The 23,101-nt window shown below is 43.2% G+C and overlaps 1 protein-coding gene across 1 annotated transcript in view; it reads right to left on the reverse strand.

The window, feature by feature from the left end:
* Positions 1-15,434, reverse strand: part of CHST10 (carbohydrate sulfotransferase 10) — a 59,680-nt gene extending 44,246 nt beyond the window's left edge. The window contains exon 1 of the mRNA XM_077482639.1: positions 15,272-15,434. The gene's annotated coding sequence lies outside the window, so the exon portion shown is untranslated. The remainder of the gene's footprint in view (positions 1-15,271) is intronic.
* Between the last annotated feature and the right edge of the window lie 7,667 nt (positions 15,435-23,101).

Raw genomic sequence — 23,101 nt, forward strand, 5'->3', positions numbered from 1 at the left:
TGCAATATGCTCCAATTCATATGCTCTGCCCCTTTGTCCTCATGAATATTTGCCTCACTAACTTCCCCACCATGCTCTTCTTGGCCCATAAAACTATAGTCTAGTCACTTGACAATGTTTTTTGTCAACTCCATAGTATTGCTTTCCCCTAATCACCCCCTAAAATGTCTACAAATGTGTGTGCTTCAATTCATGCAAAGTGACCTTTTTTACATTTTTGAGGTTGTGCCAACTCCCCCCAACTGCTAGCTCAGCAGATAGCAATCCTCTATCTGATGACTTGACCAAACCCAATACACACTTTACCTACCTTTTTGATGGTCACATTTATGGACGAATTCACCAAAGCATGTAGTGTAAGGGCCTGCCTCAATACTTTCAAATGCAATTTTTTTTTTTAACACATTAATTTTCTTGCTATGTAATAGCATAATGTCAAAATGTCCTTCCATTTTGTTATTATGACACTTCTTACCTGTCCCGTGGGCTGCCAAAAGTGTAAGTAAGGAGGGGCGTCACAAAGTATCACACATTATTCAGGCATTCAGCTCTCAATCAAGTGGAGAGGGTTACCTGTCCTAAACATCCCCCCTCATTTTTTAGCAAGGGCCCACCATATGGGGGGGGGGGGGATGGGGGGGGTGATGACTCTCATAAGGGGACCTTATACTTTAGGCTTTAAATAAATACTCAGTTCCCAAAATGTTATACTAATTTTGACCAAAAATGTGGGTGTCTAATCTGCTTGCAATGTTGATTTGTCAAATTACTCATTTTTGTTCTTGTTTCACTACACAGTGTCCTTCAACGCCACAGGAATGGCAGACTGTGGCCTCCCACTTTGCCAGTTTTTTTTCAGTTGTGCCTTTTTCACCAACAGTGCAAACCCAAGTTCAGAGCGAGATGAGGGGACAGTCTCTTCTTCAGATAATCTTATTATGTTGTGGGTCTGCTACACACACACCTTGTTTTTGTAACTAACGTATGTAGTGCATTACTGACCAAAATCGTGCTCATTTTCAGCACCATGGCAGGAAAATGGCATGATTGTCAAAATTTACACCTCACTGTGGGTGTTTTTTTTTACTAAAGGCACATTCACTATGCACTATAAGTGCACTGCAAAAGTACACCTGAAACTGCACTTGGAGTGCAAAGTGGAGTTGCCTTTAGTAAATCACACTCCTTCTCAGCACAAACTAAAATTTGACTACAAATACATTTTATGCGCAATGAAAAAGGAAGCCACACATTGTTGATAATTAAACTTTTTAATACAAGCACATTCACATGTGCGTTTCGAAAAGGTTTTTACAACAAACCAAGAGAAACCAAGAAATTGTGTGTATCCAAAACAGAGTTTTGTTTCCTTGTTGTTTTTGTGTAAACAGGCATGTAGTAAACCGTAAAATACTGAAAACAGGAACTTACAAAGTTCAACTTTGAAAAGTGAAGACAATATCAGACCTGAGTATGTACAAACTGGGCTGATATTGCCTTCATCACATGGGGTGTGACCCCTGAAAAATCCAAATTTGGAAGATGCACACAGTGTGTCAACATGTGCTATCTCCCATCATGGGGGATCAATGTACATGCTTTGGGGCTGCAACCCCTTCATCTCAGACACTTTCCACAAAACATGTACATTGATCCCCCATGATGGGAGATAGCGCATGTTTACACACTCTGTGCATCTTCCAAATTTGTAATTTCGATAAATACAACATTTTGTTTTTAAAATAGCAAAAATAAAACTCTATCTAATTTTTGTTGTTTCACACTCTCCCCAAAACATCAATGATGTTCTTCATTTTATTTTTTACATCATTGATGTTTTGTTGGATAATTTCCAAATCACGATTGCACCCCATTATCTCCCCGATCAAGATCTGGGCACTTTCACTGGTAAAACAGGAATCTTCTTCCACATCACCTACAAAACAAAGCAAAAAAACACACCATGTAATAAAAATATGGTGATATACATTGCTGAGCTTACCGGAAGCTGTGTTCTCCAACACTCACCTGTTGTGGTGACAATTTGTCCAGCCTCCACGATCTCTCCTTCCTCCTCCTCCTGCTCCTCTGTTTGTGCTTTTGGAAGTTATCCTTCTTTGGGAGGGGTGTGGTCCCTGGTGTCCTCATACTTGCCGAGTCTTCTCTCCCCTATGAGAATGTAAACAAAGAATAATTAGCACACAGAGGGCAGTAATAGGAATCTGAAACATTGCTTGGAAGTGTTGTACAATTGTGTTTTTGGGCCGAGTTACAAGGTGAGAACATTATTGGGTACACTTTGTTAAGCTGCAATACTTCCCTGCAGAACGATGTTTCTTACGAATGAATGAAACCATCAACTTGAAAGTGGCCATTTTAAAATGCACAACATGAAATCAAAGCACATGGAGCAGTATGCAAGCAAGAATAATCATATGAACACACGACAACTACTTACTTTTTTTTTAAGAACACGCTTGATCCTTAGGTACTGCTCGTGCTCCCTCAGTTTCAGGTCTGACCAGCGTTTTCTCAGTTGATCCTTGGATCGGAGTACCCCAAAATTCTTATGAAGACTCTTCACAACTTTAGTCATGATCTTGGCCTTTCTGATATTTGGGTTTGGGTAAGGTCCATACTTCCCATCATAGTCGGTCCTGTTCAATATGTCGACCATCTCCAACATCTCTCCAAAATACATATTTGAGGCCTTAAATCTTGTCTTCCTGGATCGGGACATTTCAGGCTCCGGGCTTTCCTCACCCTCCTCCTCGTTAGTGGAACTATTATTAATGCGTACCTGCGTTCTCTCCGCCATGTGCTTTCCCCACTGCACCGGAAGCCAAGGGGCGGGAAATAGTCTAGAAAGAACGTCAGGGGCGGGCGGAGTTTCACGCATGCGCACTGTATATAAAAACGCAACCCACGTGTATCGTCCGTACGATCTGGGAAGAGAGTGAGGCGCGGACGTGATGAACGTGCAAACAAAGGTAAACATTTTAACTTGGTGCATCACTAGACTAGACTGCTTCTATATAGGCCGATGTTGGGACAAGATTAGGAGGGTTTTTAATGGCATTATTAGTATTTGAGGTTTTGTCTTGTGTTGTGTCTTGCAGACAATATGGATCCATTCCAAAATGAAAATTTTCTGGGGCTATTCCTAGAACTCTACAAGAAGATGCCCTGCCTGTGGCAGTTCCACAACAAGTTTTATGCCGACAGAACAAAGAGGAACGCAGCGCTGGAGAAACTGCTTTCTTTGGTGCGGATCATGGTCCCAACGGCAGACATGGCCTATCTGAAAAGGAAAATTGGGGCCATGAGGATTACATATTTCAGGGAGAGAAAGAAGCACCTGGAGTCCTTGAGAGCAGGAGATCCAGATGCCGTTTATTACCCCAGGATGGTTCACTTTGACAGGCTGCATTTTCTGGTAGACCAGGTGGTACCCAGGCCAACACTCAGGGCACCACTCTCCAGTCTTCCTTCAAGGCATCCTTCACCCCCAGCTGAGGCTTCTGATGTCCAACCTGGGCCTTCCAGGCAGCAACATGTGGTGGGGCCCAGCTTGAGACAGGTATTGCATTGTTGAACATATTTCTTGTGTAACATTTATTGATGTTAACTAGATGTTCTTATTGATCAGTAAGTTGTGATTTATCAAAGTGGTTTACATCTGAAGAGACAGTAGTGACCAAAAATAATTGGGACGGGAAAGAAAAATGCTGGTCTCAGAATGATAGTCTGTTCTATTTGGTAACATTCAATTTGCAAAAGCAAGGAGCACAAAATGGTGTGATTGATGATCAAAAAACTAAAACTATGTCCCCTTTTCATAAACAGGAAGACCTCAGTCGGGGGGAGGCTGTGGCAAGTGGCAGCCAGGAGGTCGACCAACGCCCTCCTCCTCGTGCCCCAACTACAGGAGCCCAGCCACAGCCTCGAAGGATGCCTGGAGGGAAGTGCCCAAGGAAGACGAGTGAGTGATGGCCTGGGTTCAGTCTGGTCTGCCAGAAGATGCAGCCTCTTGAAGATCCACATCCTGGGGACATAAATGGCATCTGAATTTCCTGTTCTCTAGGACTTCGGGACCAGACTTCTCTCCCTGAGATATGTACTCCTCAGGCCACCAATTTTTTATATTCTAATTTGTTCATGTCTGCCCTGGGGGCCAAAGGCTGCACCAAAGTAATAAGTTTCCCCGGTGCTGCGTTCCTCTTTTTAGTTTATTGCGACCAAAATAAAGTTTTTTTTGATTGATGAAATACTTGTGTGTGTGTGTGTGTGTGTGTGTGTGTTTTCCTTCCAAAATGCCAGTTTATTTGTGAGCAGGCAGGTACATTTCCCAAAAAATAAGTGAAATGAATAACAAGGGGTACCAACAATAAACAACCTCCTGTAGATTAAAAAATAAAAACAAAATCTCAAAAATACAATAATGTTGTGGTAAGTTTACACACAAAAAACACCCCAAAAAAGGATAAATGAGCAAACTGTCTTTAACCACTTTCAGACCGGACCATTTTGCTGGTAAATGACCAGAGGTCTTTTTACACTTTGGCACTGCGCTGCTTTAACTGGTAATTGCGCGGTCATGCAATGTTGTACCCAAACAAAATTTGCGTCCTTTTCTTCCCACAAATAGAGCTTTCTTTTGATGGTATTTGATTGCCTCTGCGATTTTTATTTTTTGCGATATAAACGTAAAAAGACCGCAAATTTTGAAAAAAAATGATATTTTCTACTTTTTGTTATTAGAAAAATCCAATAAACTCAATTTTAGTCATAAATTTAGGCCAAAATGTATTCAGCCACATGTCTTTGGTAAAAAAAAAGTCAATAATTGTATATTTATTGGTTTGCGCAAAAGTTGTCACATCTACAAACTAAGGTACGTTTTCTGGAATTTACGCAGCTTTTAGTTTACGACTGCCTATCTCATTTCTTGAGGTGCTAAAATGGCAGGGCAGTACAAAACCCCCCCAAATGACCCCATTTTGGAAAGTAGACCCCCTAAGGAAATTGATAAGAGGCATGTTGAGCCCATTGAATATTTTATTTTTTTGGCTCAAGCGATTGAATAATGACAAAAAAAAAAATTTTTTTTTTTTTTTACACAAAGTTGTCACTAAATGATATATTGCTCACACATGCTATGGGCGTATGTGAAATGACACCCCAAAATAAATTCTGCTGCTTCTCCTGAGTATGGGGATACCACATATGTGGGACTTTTTGGGAGCCTAGCCGCGTACGGGGCCCCGAAAACCAAGCACCGCCTTCAGGCTTTCTAAGGGCGTAAATTTTTGAGTTCACTTCTCACTACCTATTACAGTTTTGAAGGCCATAAAATGCCAAGATGGCACAAAACCCCCACAAATGACCCCATTTTAGAAAGTAGACACCCCAAGCTATTTGCTGAGAGGCATGTTGAGTTCATGGAATATTTTATATTTTGCCACAAGTTGCGGGAAAATTACAAACTTTTTTTTTTTTTTTTTTTTTTAACAAAGTTGTCACTAAATGATATATTGCTCACGCATGCCATGGGCATATGTGAAATGACACCCCAAAATAAATTCTGCTGCTTCTCCTGAGTATGGGGATACCACATATGTGGGACTTTTTGGGAGCCTAGCCGCGTACGGGGCCCCGAAAACCAAGCACCGCCTTCAGGCTTTCTAAGGGCGTTACAGTTTTGAAGGCCATAAAATGCCAAGATGGCACAAACCCCCCCCAAATGACCCCATTTTGGAAAGTAGACACCCCTAAATTTAGGGGTACACTAGTGAGACTAGGTAATAAATGGCGGGTGCCCTGAAACTATAAAAAAATAACTAACCAACCAGCGTCACCTGTAACAGTTATATGGTGATCACTGGTGAAAGGGTTAACTAGGGGGCAATTAGGGGGCTTTATGCGGTAGTATATGGGGGTCCCTGGCGCTATAAAAAGCTGCAGCGAACCTAAATACCTACCTGCCTAACTAGCGTCACCTGTGACACTAATACAGCGATCAGAAAAACGATCGCTTATTAGGCTGGGTTCACACTGGAGCGATGCGGGAACGCCACGAATGCGCGGCGGGTTCCCGCATCGCATGCCTCCCGGCGGCAGTTCACACTGCCCTATGCGAACTGCTGGGAGTGTCAGTGAAATGTTACTGACACCCCCAGATCAGTTCGCATATCGCAGTGCGATCTGCAAACTCGGATCGCATGGTGTGAACACCCATGCGATCCGATTCTGCTGCGGGCCAAAAAAAGGGTCCCGTGCGAATTTGCGGCGGGTGCGGCGGGTGCGGCGAATGGCTGAACTCGAATCGCACAGAGATCGGATGTGATTTGCACTGCAGTGCGGTGCGAATCACATCCGTTCTCATAAACCGCTGCAATGTGAACCCAGCCTTAGTGACACTGGCGACGGGGGGTGATCACGGGGTTAAACCTTTATTGGGGGGGTTAGGGGGGTACCTTAGAACTAAAGGGGGCTAACCCTAACTGCCCTAACAGTTATTAGTCACAAATGACACCCGCCGGGTGATCAGGGGGTTAAACCTTTATTAGGTAATAAATGGCAGGTGCCCTGAAACTATAAAAAAATAACTAACCAACCAGCGTCACCTGTAACAGTTATATGGTGATCACTGGTGAAAGGGTTAACTAGGGGGCAATCAGGGGGCTTTATGCGGTAGTATATGGGGGTCCCTGGCGCTATAAAAAGCTGCGGCGAACCTAAATACCTACCTGCCTAACTAGCGTCACCTGTGACACTAATACGGCGATCAGAAAAATGATCGCTTATTAGGCTGGGTTCACACTGGAGCGATGCGGAAACGCTGCGAATCCGCGGCGGGTTCCCGCATCGCATGCCTCCCGGCGGCAGTTCACACTGCCCTATGCGAACTGCTGGGAGTGTCAGTGAAATGTTACTGACACCCCCAGATCAGTTCGCATATCGCAGTGCGATCTGCAAACTCGGATCGCATGGTGTGAACACCCATGCGATCCGATTCTGCTGCGGGCCAAAAAAAGGGTCCCGTGCGAATTTGCGGCGGGTGCGACGGGTGCGGCGAATGGCTGAACTCGAATCGCACAGAGATCGGATGTGATTTGCACTGCAGTGCGGTGCGAATCACATTCGTTCTCATAAACCGCTGCAATGTGAACCCAGCCTTAGTGACACTGGCGACGGGGGGTGATCACGGGGTTAAACCTTTATTGGGGGGGTTAGGGGGGTACATTAGAACTAAAGGGGGCTAACTCTAACTGCCCTAACAGTTATTACAGTCACAAATGACACCAATGCAAAAAAAAAAAAAAAAAAAAATGACATTGGTGTCACTGTGACTGGGGGGCAGGGGTAATTGGGGGGGTGATCGGGGGGTAAAGGGGGGGTGTGAGTGTGCCTGGCATGTTCTACTGTGTGTGTGAGTGTTGGTGCAACTTACTGATCCGCTCTCCTCCGTGTCGGAACGAAAAATACCGACACGGAGGAGAGAATACATCACTTCCTCTCCTGTGTTTACATTACAGGAGAGGAAGTGATGTCACCGGGGATTTCTATTCGTCGGGAGCGATCGCGAGGGGGTGGCCATGAATGAATGGCCGTCCCCTCGTCCGGGATCGCTCCCGTACGAATACCGACCGCCGCAGGCACCGGGCGGGGGCCCGATCGGGCCCCCGACCCGCGGGAGGCAAGGGACGTACATGTATGTCCTTATGCCTGCCCGTGCCATTGTACCGACGTACATCGGCGTGCGGCGGTCGGCAACTGGTTAAAGGAGATTTTTAGGGAATCCCAAAAAAAAAAAAAAAAAGCATCCAAAAAAGAATAAACAAAATCTAAAATTGTGTAGATGTGACGCAAACTAAAATTGTATTGCTGAAATGGTTAAAAAAAAAAAAAAAAAAAAAGAGTAATGAAATACATTCGAGAGAAGTGTGTGTGACTATGAGCTTGATGAAATGCGCTTGATGAAAGAATTTTTAACATTGCAGCCTGACGAATGTGCTATATCGCTTACGAGCAGTAGTTTTACCTAAACGAGCACTTCGGTGTCGGAATTTAAATGTGAGCATGCATGGCACCTTGTCCGTCGGAGTAGGCTACACATGATCGGAGTATGTCCGATCGGACCAGTTTGTCGGAAAATATTTCCAGCAAGTTGGAAAACTTGGTCCGATGGATATTCCGACGGAATCAGTCCGATGCATACCACACACAGTCGGATTATCCGACAACACGGTCCGATAGGACGCATTCCGACGGATTCTCCGACCGTGTGTACAAGGGCTAAGAGTAAGACAAAGAAAGGAGGCTAATATATTCATTTAATGTTTTTTTTTTATTTCAAGATAATCCTATTTTTGTGATCATTCAACAATATAACGTATAGAATTTAAATCATAAATAAATTCACGTCTTTTTATATATACTGTAGATCAGAGGGTGCCCAACCAGTGGCCCGGGGGCCACATGTGGCCCGCGACCTCCTGCTTTGAGATAGCAGGTTCTCAAGCCCAGATCGTGGGTTGCTGACCCGCCATCCCAGAGCATCAGTGTTTTAAATGAAACCAGCAGTAGAGGAAGCAAGCGGCTGTGGAGGGAGCAGAGCCACATTTGCTGATGCTTCCTGTATAGTGCTAGCTCCTGTCCCAAAGTGGAGTGATACCAAATGCATTCTGCCTGGGTCAGCAACAGCCGGCGATACCTGAATGGAAGACTGTTATTAAAGAGGGATTCCACCTAAAAAAAATATTAAAAGCCAGCAGCTATAAATACTACAGCTGCTGACTTTTAATAAATGGACACTCACCTGTCCCGGGTTCCAGCGATGCCGGCAGCCGAGGCCGATTGATCGTTCGGCTCTCGGCTGCTGCCGTCAACATTCTAGGTGAGGGAATCCGGAAGTGAAGCGAATCGGCTTCACTTCCCGGTTCCCTACTGCGCATGCGCGAGTCGCGCATCGCTATAGGAATTGTCCGCGCTGTCACTGGGACCCGTGTGTGTCCCAGCAGACAGCGCGGCAGGACAGGAAATGACATAGACTCCCACGGGAGTCTATGCCCGGAAGTGGGTGTAAATACCTGTCTGACACCGGAGGGGGGGAGGGTTCCGATTAGCGGAAGTTCCACTTTAGGGTGGAACCCCGCTTTAAAGATAAGTTTATTACTAAATTCAGTGTATACATGGGCATATCTGTTCTGCAGTGGTTACTGGGCTGCTTTCAAATGAATTCGCAGGTGCAGCGAATTGCACCTTCGGGTTACCAGTACCGAGTCATAGACTTCTGTTATTATCTGCGGGTTTGGTGCGTTTTCAGAAAGTGCACCACACCTGCAGGTTATAATAGACATCAATCGTAAAGTTCAGCTAACCTGCAGGAAAGCCACAGGTGCACTGTACAGCACCCGCAGTGCAGGTAAACTTCCGCACATTAGTGTGAAAGCAGCCTTAGGCCCCTTTCGGTTCAACCCATGCGGACCCTCCTCTCACCTCTATAGAATGGCAGATGTAAACGGACTTGTGTCCATTTGCACCCACCTACCTCCAATCCGATCCACTAAAAAAAACAGAAGGAGATCAGTCCCCTTCCATCTGGTTGAATTGGATAGGGGGCCCCACAGAATAGAGTGGGCGGGGTCCATATCCGCCCTGCATATACAGATTGTGGCCCGCGACCATTAACCAAGTCGCTTAAGTGGCCCTCGCTCTTCAAAAGGTTGGGCACCCCCGCTGTAGATACATACTGCACGCAAATAAATAATATTCATTTAAAGGGGTTGTAAAGGTTCCCGTTTTTCACCTTAATGCATCCTATGAATCCTATAGAAGGCATCCATGAAAAAAAAAAAAAAAAAAAAAGTTATAATGCCCATATATCCTACTTCTGAGTGTATTTATTGTTATATAAATAATATATATTATTACTTTCAGGCCTCAAGCACACTGACCGTATTTGGACATTTTTACAGCAGCTGTTATTGGCTGTAGACATTTTTTTCTACAGTCAATAAACTCCCCATCATGTTATCCTATGTGTCCATTAGAGCTGCAACTAACGATTAATTTGTCTGTCGGTTAATCTATCAATTATTTTTTCGATTAGTCAACGACTATCCAATTATTTTTATTTTTTAATGAATCTAGTGTTTTTTTTTTGATTAGCCAATTAATCCTTTGGATAACCTTGAGAGTATTGTATTGCAGAGTATTGTATTGTATTGTATTGTATTGCAGAGTATTGGCGGGCAGAGTATTGGCGGGCAGAGTATTGGCAGGCAGAGTATTGTATTGGCTGGCAGAGTATTGTATTGGCTGGCAGAGTATTGTATTGGCTGGCAGAGTATTGTATTGGCTGGCAGAGTATTGTATTGGCTGGCAGAGTATTGTATTGGCTGGCAGAGTATTGCATTGCAGAGTATTGAATTGGCTGGCAGAGTATTGTATTGCAGAGTATTGGCCGGCAGAGTATTGGCGGGCAGAGTATTGCATTGCAGATTATCGGGCTGGCAGAGTGTTGGCAGGGTATGGAGGGATGGCTGCTTCCATCTGACCTCTCCCCTCCACTGCACAGATCAGTACAGAGAAACCGGCGTCATGTCATGACGCCGGTCTGTTTACAAGTGATCGCTCGATCGGATCGATCACATTGTAAACGCCTGGGTGTAGAAAGATGGCCGCCGCTTCGGACCTAGGCAGAAGCCGCGGCCTCTCCTAAGGCCGAGACCATGGAGCGCTCCGCGGATCACGGCATGTGCGCTCGGATCACGGATCGGTGACGATCCGTTGCACCCATAGGGACGGCGGCACGGAGGGGGAGAAGAGAGGGGGACGGCGGCACGGAGGGCAGCGGTAGATACTAAGCACTGCCACCACTGTGACGCATCGACGCCCTGCACGCACGTCGACGTATTTTCTTAGTGAACGTAGTTGATTACGTCGAAGCGTCGTGGCAGCTCTAGATACAGGTGTATACTGCGCTGGAAGCAAACAACACCCAATAACGCCTGCAGATGGCTCTATTAGAGAACTGCAATAAACGTAGATACAGGTGTATATTGTGCTGGAGGCACACAACACCCACTAACTCCTGCAGATGGCTCAATTAGAGAACAGCAATAAAGGGTAGATACAGATGTATAGTGCGCTGAAGGCACACAACACCCACTAACTCCTGCAGACGCCGGAACACTACACAAGGCCACCGCGCTGGCGGCCTTATATAGTGTGGGGTGTGTACTAAACAGCCAGAGCTATAATTGGCCACAGGCATCCTGCCCATCCGGCCCATTATACTCTATGGGCATTCCTTTCTATTCTATTCTTTCTAATCTGTCATTCCATAGAACACAATAATAATCCCACTTAATGTGAAATTTGGATATCACCACTGGACATAGAGAGCATGTCTGCTAAAGATTGATCTGATATGACCAATGGTTCTGAATCTAGGTCACATCTTGCTCCCCATTATACTCTATGGGCATTCGTTTCTATTATGTAACTGTCATTCCATAGAAAACAGCTGTAATTCCCAAGAATCTCAATCTTACAATCTGCTACACCACTTGAGGAACAACTTTGGTAAAGGATAAATTGCTTTGTCTCTCAGATTTGCCTATGAATGAGTTTATATTTTACTTCCCATTATACTCTATGGGCATTCCACTCTGTGATATGTATGTCATTCCATAGAAACCAATAATAATCCCACTTAAAGTGGTTGTAAACCCTTACAAACCACTTTGACCTACAGGTAAGCCTAGATTAAGGCTTACCTGTAGGTCCAAGAAATATCTCCTAAACCTATATGGTTTAGGAGATATTTGCCCGAAAACGGGCACCGCTGTCTACGGCGCATGCGCCGTAGACAGCGGCACGCAGGCGCACTGAGCGCGGCATTTCCAAGAATGGAGCTGCCGCGCGTGTCGACTCCCGTGCGCATGCGCGGGAGTGACGTCATCGCGGCTTCGCCGAATGACAGCGGCGGAGCTGCGAGACCCCACCAACAAGATGGATGCGGCGGACTACAGGGGACAGCGGTGACTTCGCTGGCTCCTGTGTCAGGTAAGTGACACATAATGGGCTACTATGCGATGCATAGTAGTCCATTATGCTTTGCCTTTACAGGGAATGAAAGAGGAAGTAAACTCATCAGGGTTTAATCCCTCTTTAATGTGAATTTTGGACATCACCACTGGACATAGAGAGTATGTCTGCTAAAAAATGATCTGATATGACCAATGGTTTTGACTCTAGGTCACATCTTCCTTCCCATTATACTCTATGGGCATGCCATTCTGTCATATGTCTTGTCATTCCATATAAAACAATAATAATCCAGATTCAACTCAATATTAAACATTGCCTTTCATTATGGACAGAATGTCTTCTAAAGATTGATCTGATATGTCGAATGGTTCCCAGTTCAGGTGACATTTTGCTTTTGATTCCACTCTATGGGCATTCCTTTCTATTATTTATTTGTCATTCCATACAAAAGAGATGTAATCCCAAATAATATCAATATTAATAGCTGCTGCTCTACTTGAGAAACACCTGTGGGAAAGGATATATCAATATGTCTCTCAGATTTGCCTTCACAAAAGTTTATATTTTGCTTCCCATTATACTCTATGGGCATTCCTTTCTGTCATTCACCTTTGTCAATCCATAGAAAACAATAATAATCCCACTTCATCTCAATATTCAACATTGTCACTGAATGTGGAGAGTATTTATGCTTAAAATTAATCTGATATATTGAATGGGTTTGATTCCAGGAGACATCTTGCTTCCCATTATACGCAATTGCAGGGATATGTAATTAGCGGACCTCCAGCTGTTCCAAAATTACAAGTCCCATCATGTCTCTGCCTCTGGGTGTCATGCCTGTGGCTGTCAGGGTCTTGCAGTGCCTCATGGGACTTGTAGTTCTGCCACAGCTGGAGGTCCGCTAAATTGTATATCCCTGCTCTATGGGCATTCCTTTCTATCATTTATTTGTCATTTCATAGAAAACAGCTGTAATCCCAAATAATCTCAGTTTTACAATCTGCTACTCTACATGAGGAACAACTGTGATAAAGGATAAATTGATACGTCTCTCAGATTTGCCTGCGAATGAGTTTATATTTTACTTCCCATTATACTCTATGGACATTCCATTCTCCCATAGGTTTGTCATTCCATAGAAAACAATAATAATCCCACTTAATGTCTAATTTGGACATCACCAATGAACATAGAGAGTATGTTTGCTAAAGATGGATCTGATATGGCCAATGGTTCTGACTGACACATCTTGCTTCCCATTATACACTATGGGCATTCCTTTCTATGATTTATCCATCATTCCATAGAAAACAGCTGTAATCCCAAATAATCTCAATCTTAAAATCTGATACTTTACTTAAAGGACAGCTGTGGTAAAGGATAAATTGTACGTCTCTCAGATTTGCCTGCGAAAGAGTTTATATTTTACTTCACATTATACTCTATGGGCATTCCATTCTGTCATACGTCTTGTCATTCCATAGAAAACAATAATAATCCCGTTTAATGTCAAATTTGGACATCACTGCTGAATGTAGAGAGTATATCTGCTAAAGATTGATCTGATATGACCAATGGTTCTGACTCCAGGTCACATCTTGCTTCCCATTATACTCTATGGGCATTCCACTCTGTCATATGTATGTCATTCCATAGAACACAATAATAATCCCACTTAATGTGAAATTTGGACATCCCCACTGGACATAGAGAGCATGTCTGCTAAAGATTGATCTGATATGACCAATGGTTTTGACTCCAGGTCACATCTTGCTTCCCATTATACTCTATGGGCATTCCTTTCTATTATTTATCTGTCATTCCATAGAAAACAGCTGTAGTCCCAAATAATCTCAATCTTACAATCTGCTACTCTACTTGAGGAACAACTGTGGTAAAGGATAAATTGCTTTGTCTCTCAGATTTGCCTGCAAATGCGTTTATATTTTACTTCCCATTATACTCTATGGGCATTCCACTCTGTGATATGTATGTCATTCCATAGAAACCAATAATAATCCCACTTAATGTGAATTTTGGACATCATCACTGGACGTAGAGAGTATGTCTGCTAAAGATTGATCTGACATGACCAATGGTTCTGACTCCAGGTCACATCTTCCTTCCTAATATACTCTATGGCATTCCATTCTGTCATATGTTTGTCATTCCATAGAAAACAATAATAATCCCACTTAATGTCTAATTTGGACATCACCAATGAACATAGAGAATATGTTTGCTAAAGATTGATCTGATATGACCAATGGTTCTGACTCCAGGTCACATCTTCCTTCCCATTATACTCTATGGGCATTCCTTTCCATTATGTATCTGTCATTCCATAGAAAAAAGATGTAATCTCAATTTTACAATCTGCTACTCTACCTGAGGAAATACTTTGGTAAAGGATAAATTGCTTTGTCTCTCAGATTTACCTGCGAATGAGTTTATATTTTACTTCCCGTTATACTCTATGGGCATTCCATTCTGTCATACACCTTTGTTATGCCATAAAAACAACAATAATCCCACCTAATCTCAATATTAAACATGGCCACTGATATTTAAAAATAGGTTTAAAAAAAAAAAAATTATATATATATATATATATATATATATATATATATATATATATATATATATATATAATTTATATGTCAAAAGAGTCTGTCACAATTTGAATTTTTTGTTCCATTATTCTCTATGGGCATTCCATCTCCCTGTTAAAGTCTACGGGCATTCCATTCTGTCATTCCTTTTAGTATGTCCCGGGAGATACATGCCAGTCCTGGAAAGTACTAGGACAGACTGGAGAGAGGAACTACACCAATGGATTTCTGTCCAATAAAGTGTACCTCTGATCCCCGGTCCAAGAACCTCCTACATAGTCTGGCATGGGATTAAATAAGTGGGTCCCCCCCATTCTTCATTTATGTTACACAATAGAAATTACAGCAGTGGGGGTGAGACTCACATGCTGCACAGATCACACCAGGCCAGTTTCGCCCACCCAAAGCTGTTACTCTGGTACCCCTTTAATTGTATTATCCTCCCGATGTATGGGAGCTGCAGCCTTTCATCCTCAGACTGGGACAGGATTATCCATCAGATTGAAGCCTTCAGAAGCACAGTGTGGATATATTGTCTGAGTGCAGCCCCCTCCTTCACCTAGTAAGACCAAAGGGCTTCTCCCTGCCTCGCCTACCTTACAGCGGTGCCCAGACCGAACAGCATGCTGGGCTGCCCCGGCCAGGAGGCAGATAGTCAGCGCTGGAGCATAGGCACACGTACAACTCCCGTGCTGCTACAAGACGCCGGATGACATCACGGTCACATGACCGGGTACAGGCCGCACATCGCTGGGTCATGTGATCGGCGACCGCTCGCTGAAAGGGCTGAGGGCGGTGGAATGGCGGGCTGCGGCGAAGTGGGCAGGGGCTGAGTGGTGGCATTCCACCGTGCACCTAGGCAACTGCTAAATGCCATTGTTCTCCCAACCCGCTATACACCGCCTCACGAGTGTCTATCTGTAACAAGGAAGACTTGGCTGTGGGGGTGGTGTAACCAGGGGTATATATATATATATATATATATATATATATATATATATATATTCTTTTAATTCTCCTTAAGGCTGGGTTCACTGCTGCGATGCGGGAATCTACTGCGGGTTCCCACATCGCATGCCTCCCGGCGGCAGTTCACACTGCCCTGTGCGAACTGCTGGGAGTGTCAGTGAAAAGTTAATGACGCCCCCAGATCAGTTTGCATATCGCAGTGCGATCTGCAAACTCGGACAGAAATTGGATCGCATGATGTGAACACCCATGCAATCCGATTCTGCTGTGGACCAAAAAAAAGGGTCCTGTGCGAGTCTGGGCCGGATGCGATGCGAGTTCAGCCATACTATCTGTATGGCTGAACTCGCATCGCACAGAGATCGCATGTGATTTGCAGTGTGGTGCGAATCACATCCGATCTCGTACACCGCAGCAGTGTGAACCCAGCCTCAGCTGAACCTCACTCAAAAAGTCAAGTCGCATTGGTTTTCTTCCTGTGCCTTTCTAGGGGTGTATCATTAAATTAGTGGGCCTGTCTGCAAGCTCAAAAGTGGGCCCTAAGCCTTGATAAAATAAAAAATTTAGTGAATGTGGTAAATATTGGGCATGGCTTAAAGTGGATATGGTTAAATATAGTCTGAGATGACCTGCGTAGTGCAAAATATGGTAACGGGAATGTACAGCGGTCGATAGTAAGTTAAGGTGACCAGATTTTTTAAAATGAAATCCGGGGACATTTTTTTTTTTTTTTTTTACTAGTAATGGCGGCAATCAGCGACTCTCTGCCCGTTGCCGCCCGCCTCACAGCCTGTGAAGTCTTACTCTCCGGGCCCTGGCTACTACTAGGTTAGGAGAGGAGGAAGAGCACTCCACCAGGGAAGGCAAGGAGATAAGCAGGTAGGCAGCTAGCCGGGACTTGAGCCAAGGCAGAAGAACATGGACCTGATACTGAAAAAAAATATTCCCTCCACTCCGACCAGCAAAGGATCATCACAAAGGGGCACAGATAATGGAAAAAAATACATCCCCCTAAGCTAGTAGGCGCGGGGGTGTGTAATTCTGAATTTTAATTATATTTTTTATGTTTTTGAAATTGCCCCAGCCTCTGTTCAAATCCAATCCAGGGACAGACTTGGTGTGGGGACAGTGTCCTCAATCCAGGGACTGTCCCCGGAAACCGGGGATGTCTGGTCACCCTATAGTAAGTGCAGGAGAGGGGTGTGGAGTGTATGGAGGTGGGTAGTATGTGCCAGAAAGAGGTATAGAGATGGGTAGTTTGTGCAGGAGAGGAGTGTGGAGTGTACAGCGGTGGGTAGTATATGCAGGAGAGAAGTATGGAGTTTAAAGTGGTGAGTAGTATATGCAGGAGAGGATATATGGAGTGTACGGCGGTGGGTAGTATGTGCAGGGAGAGGATTATGGCAGTGGGTAGTATACAGTGCCTTGCAAAAGTATTCACCCCCCACCCTTGGCTTTTTTCGTGTTTTGTTGCCTCACAACCTGGAATTAACATGGATTGTTTGAGGATTTGCATCATTTAATTTACAGAACATGCCCACAACTTTGAAGGTTTTTTTTTTTTTTTATTGTGAGGCAAACAACAAATAGGACAAAATAACAGAAAGTCAATGTCCATAACTATTCACCCCCCTAAAGTCAATACTTTGTAGAGACACCTTTTGCGGCTATCACAGCTCCAAGTCACTTTGGATAAGTTTCTATGAGCTTGCCACATCTTACCACTGGGATTTCTGCCCATTCCTCCTTGCAAAACTGCTCCAGCTCCTTCAAGTTGGATGATTTGCTCTTGTGAACAGCAATCTTTAAATCTGACCACAAATTTTCTATTGGATTGAGGTCTGGACTTTGACTAGGCCATTCCAACACATTTGCATGTTTGCGCTTAAACTGCTCAAGTGTTGTTTTAGGAGTGTGTTTGGGGTCATCATCCTGCTGGAAGTGGTACGAGTTTTGCTCAAGAATATCCCTGTATTTAGCACCATCCATCTTTCCCTCAACTCTGACCAGTTTACCAGTCCCGACTGCTGAAAAACATCCTAACAACATGATGCGGCCACCACCATAGTTACATAGTTACCATCCCCACCATGTTTCTCTGTGGGGATGGTGTTCTTTGTGTGATGTGTTGGGTTTGCACCAGACATAGCATTTTCTTTGATGGCTAAAAAGTTAAATTTTAGTCTCATCAGTGTATTAGGAAGTGATGTTGCGCTGTTCAAGAGGATGAGTGGAAAGTATAAGACAAATATGTATCAAGATAGCATAGATCAGCAGATTGGAAAAATTTATTATTCAATTGTGCAAATAATTAATACTCAAAATGCATTCTAAGAATAATAGCAATCTGCATGTGATGCAAAAGATTACTTGTGGTGCATACACCTAAAAAACAATATTAAAGTGCATAGTGCAAAACATAACTTCTGTGCAAAAATATGAAACTTAAAAAGTATATTTTAAAAAAGCGTGCAAAAAACTGCAAATAAAGTGCGTAATATCACTATATAGTATACTGATATCATATACTCTGCATATCAATAATAAATGTGCCAGAAAGTGCTCACGTGCAACACCTGTGCAAACTGATTTGCATGCGTGAGAAAAAAGTACATATCAACACAGTAAATAATTTGGTCAATCTGATAACGTATAGTCCAAACAAATCCACCAATCCGTACAGACAGGTGTAATTGTCAAAGGTGCCAAGTCTTTTATTCAAGGTCTTCTGAATAAAGAATAGCATATGTAACTGCTAATATCCACCATACATTAAGTATTTCCTATGTGCAAAATGGCATAAAAAGTGCAGGTGCTTCACTGTGCAAAGTTATCTGATGTGCAAATGTTCCAAATGTGCAAAAGTGTTTTTCCTCTTCATGTCAAACCACACTAATAAGTAATGGCCTTTTACCTTGCGGTAAAGAGGTAACCGCATATATTAAAGCACTGGCTGTTTCACCTCCTTTTCCCCATGTCCCAGGATCTGAGTGGGTAATATTTAAGCCTGGACCCCAGGGTTTTCCTTAGAATGTCTTTGCCTCTCAACAGTAGCGGGAGTAGCTGCTTCAGCTTTTTTAAATCTTCATCAAGCTTCAAATTGTCCAAAATAACTGCCACAAACAAGCTCAGCAAAATAAGATATAAGTGGGAGTAATACTGATCACGAGTATGTAGTCCTGGCAGTTCTACTGCATACCACGGGCTACTCACACGATCCGGATGTTGTGCATCCGGATCGTGTGAGGAGCCTGTGGAATGGAATGGAATGTGGAATGCTCAGCACAACATCCGGATCGTATGGACTATACGTTACCAGATTGACCAAATTATTTACCGAGATTTGTATGGACTATACGTTACCAGATTGACCAAATTTATTGTATTGATATTTACTTTTTTCTCACGCATGCGAATCAGTTTTCACAGGTGTTGCACGTGAGCACTTTCTGGCACATTTATTATTGATATGCAGAGTATATGATATCAGTATACTATATAGCGATATTACGCACTTTATTTGCAGTTTTTTGCATGCTTTTTTAACATATCCATTTTAAGTTTCATATTTATGTTTTTGCACAGAAGTTATGTTTTGCACTATGCACTTTAATATTGTTTTTTAGGTGTATGCACCACAAGTAATCTTTTGCATCACATGCAGATTGCTATTATTCTTAGAATGCATTTTGAGTATTAATTATTTGCACAATTGAATAATTAATTCTTCCAATCCGCTGATCTATGCTATCTTGATACATATTTGTCTTATACTTTCCACTCATCCTCTTGAACCGCGCAACATCACTTTTCCTAATACAGTGTACATTTAGTGGATACGGCTTGATCCACATAGGTGTTTGTGGCAGTTCTTTCCCCCTCCTCCCCCTTTGCTTTTACATTTCTGTTTTGCACACGGTAATTCAAGAAGAATTTCTTACTTTTTTAGCCTTTTCGCTAAACTCAAAACGTCATTTTTCATTTTTTGCTGAAAGTATTGGCTTTCTTCTGGCCACTCTGCCATAAAGCCCAACTCTATGGAGCATACGGCTTATTGTCGTCCTATGTACAGATACTCCAGTCTCTGCTGTGAAACTCTTCAGCTCTCCAGGGTTACCTTAGGTTTCTGTGCGGCCGTTTTGATTAATGCCCTCCTTGCCAAGTCCGTGAGTTTTGGTGTACGGCCATCTCTTTTTCAGGTTTGCTGTTGTGCCATGTTCTTTCCCCTTGGTTATGATAGATTTGATGGTGCTCCTAGGGATCATCAAAGATTTGGATGTTTTTTAATAACCTGACTTTTACTTCTCAACAACATAGTTCCTTGGTCTTCATGGCAGTGTTTGGTTAGTGGTGCCTCTTGCTTAGGTGTTGCAGCCTCTGGGGCCCTTTAAAAAGGTGTGTATATGTAACGACAGATCATGTGAGATTGCACACATGTGGACATCATTTCACTAATTATGTGACTTCTGAAGGTAATTGGTCGCACCAGAGCTTTTTTATGGGCTTCATAACATACACACATAACATACACACATGCCAGTTATCAGTTTTTTATTTTTGAAAAATAGTTTTATGTATATATTTTTCTAATTTTACTTCAACAACTTAGACTATTGTGTTCTGATCCATCATATATAATTCAGATTTAAAAAAAACATTGAACTAAAGGCTGTAATGTAACAAAATAGGTAAAAAGCCAAGGGGGGGGTAAATACTTTTGCAAGGCACTGCAAGGCGAGGAGCATGGAGTGGGCAGCGGTGGGTAGTATATGCAGGAGAGGAGTATGGAGTGTACAGTGGTGGGTATTATGTGCAAGGAGAGGAGTGTGGATTGTATGGAAATGGGTAGTATATGCAGGAGAAGAGTATGGTGGTGGGTAGTATGTACAGTAGAGGAGTGTGGAGTGTATGAAGGTAGGTAGTATGTGCAGGAGAGTACAGAGTGTATGGCGGTGGGTAGAATGTGCAGGATACTGTCAGGGTAGTGGACAGTGTCAGCAGTTTTTTATTTATTATTTTTTATTTATTTTTTATTATGTTTTTACTGGTTTAATTTTTTTTTGTCTTTTTTTCAAAATGCATTTTTGGGGGCCAGTGGAGGATGTCAATAGGGCAATGTGGCTCTGAGTGCAACCTCTCCATCAACCATGAGGCCAAGGGGCTTCTCCATGCCTCACCTACCTTAGCGCAATTTTTTATTTTTATTTCATTTCTTCCAATTTTATTTTTTTATAATAATTTAATTTAATATTTATTATTTTTTTTTTTTTACACAATGATCTCGGGTGTGGGGGGTAGTGGATGGTCAGACGGTGTCCAGAAGTTTTTTATTTTTGTTTCCAATTTAATTTTTTAATTTGTGTGTGGGGTTTTTTTTTTTACAGACCCCTGACATCTCCTCTTTGGGACAGAGAAAGGAACTGAGGACAGACTAGTCCCTTACTCTGCAGCCTCAGCTGCACTGAAGATAAATGAACAGGAGACTCCTCCCCATTCATAAACGGAAGCATGGTAAACAGTTTACTATACTCAATTATCAAAGGACACAAGAGCGATCGGTATGGATCGCTCACTGTGTCCAATTCAGAAAAGGAAGGGGCGGGTAAATTACATATTTACCCGTCCCTTCCTCTGCTCGCCATCCTGACTAACCATTATGACACTACATCCAGCAGCCATTAGGAGAGAAGCCGGCCAGAAGCGATTGGGGGTGGGGGTGGGGGGGGGTAGAGGAGGACACAGAAGGACAGTGAGGGACGATCGGTGCGGTGGTTACAGGGATCAGAAGGACACTTTATTGGGACAGTTACAAGTATCGATCTCCCTGTATGGCTTTCAATGAAGTGGCTGACAGCTGCAGGAGAGAAGACAAACAGGCTTTCAACTGCTATACAGGGAGATCAGTGCTTGTAACTGGCCACACCAATCACCCCCAGGGATTCGCACAGTTTGGAGGGATTTCCTCTCACTTCCTGTTTTGGTAATGCGACAGGAGGCCCAACGGAAGCCTTTCCTCAGTGCAAGACACATGAAAGCCTTCATGGAGTTTGCTAAAAAATACCTGAAGGACTCTCCAAGATGGTGAGAAATAAGATTATCTAGTCTGATGAGACCAAGTTAGAACTTTTTGGCCTTAATTCTAAGTTCTATGTGTGGAGAAAACCAGGCACTGTTCATAACCTGTCCAATACAGTCCCAACAGTGAAGCATGGTGGTGGCAGCATCATGCTGTGGGGGTGTTTTTTCAGCTGCAGGGACAGGACAACTGGTTGCAATCAAGGGAAAGATGAATGCAGCCAAGTACAGGGATATCCTGGATGAAAACCTTCTCCAGAGTTCTGAGGACCCCAGCCAGAGACCTGACTTAAACCCAATTGAGCATCTCTGGAGAGACCTAAAAATGGCTGTCCATCAACATTTACCATCCAACCTGATAGAACTGGTGAGGATCAGCAAGGAGGAATGGCAGAGGATCCCCAAATCGTGGTGTGAAAAGCTTGTTACATCTTTCCCAAAAAGACTCATGGCTGTATCAGATCAAAAGGGTGCTTCTACTAAATACTGAGCAAAGGGTCTGAATACTTAGGACCATGTGATATTTCAGTTTTACTTTTTTAGTAAATCTGCAAAAATTTCAACAATTCTGTGTTTTTCTGTCAATATGGGGTGATGTGTGTACACTAATGAGGAAAAACAATGAACTTAAATGATTTTAGCAAATGGCTGCAATATAACAAAGAGTGAAAAATTTAAGGTGGTCTGAATACTTTCCGTCCCCATTGTAAGATGCCAGGGACCCAAATACCGGCAAAGAGCTGGGTCAGATGAGGACAGTGCTGGATCCTGGGACACTGAGATGAAACATATCCTCCTAGATAAACTGTACTTCTTTATCTGCAGTCTTCTCTTCTCCACATCCATTCAAAGTGCTGAATTTATAAAGCTTGTCTAAGATGTCAGAAAAAAGGGGCAGAGAGCTGAAATAACACACTGCAGAGCTCAGTGAGGAGAACTTTGAGAGCTGACTGGAAGGAAGGGACACACCCTTCTTCACATAACACATAGGAACTCTCTTCTCTTCTCTTGGTTTCGGCAATAATCTTCAGAAGTGATTTATGCTGATAGCAGGGGAACGAAGCATGAAACCAGTACACACGATAGAGGGATATTCTTTGTTCATATTTCATCTCTGAGGCTTACTACCATTTTAAAATGGTATTAAACCATCAGATGTGAAATATAAATAAAGCATCTCCCTCTATAGTGTGTACTTGTTTCAATCCAGATCACAAAGTGTCATTTCTGCCTGCTATCAGCATGATTCAATTCTGATGAGTTTTCCCAGACACCAAGAGAAAAATGGTGATGGGAGGCACAGTCTATGATTGACAGATTCGGCTCTGTTTCTGTGTGAAGTGGGATGTGTCCCTTCCCCCCAATCAGCTCCCAGAGCTCTC

The sequence above is a fragment of the Lithobates pipiens genome, unplaced genomic scaffold (genome assembly GCF_037356315.1).
Source record: "Lithobates pipiens isolate NorthernLeopardFrog02 unplaced genomic scaffold, aLitPip1_a1.2 Scaffold_16, whole genome shotgun sequence".
In the NCBI taxonomy this organism is placed as follows: domain Eukaryota; kingdom Metazoa; phylum Chordata; class Amphibia; order Anura; family Ranidae; genus Lithobates; species Lithobates pipiens.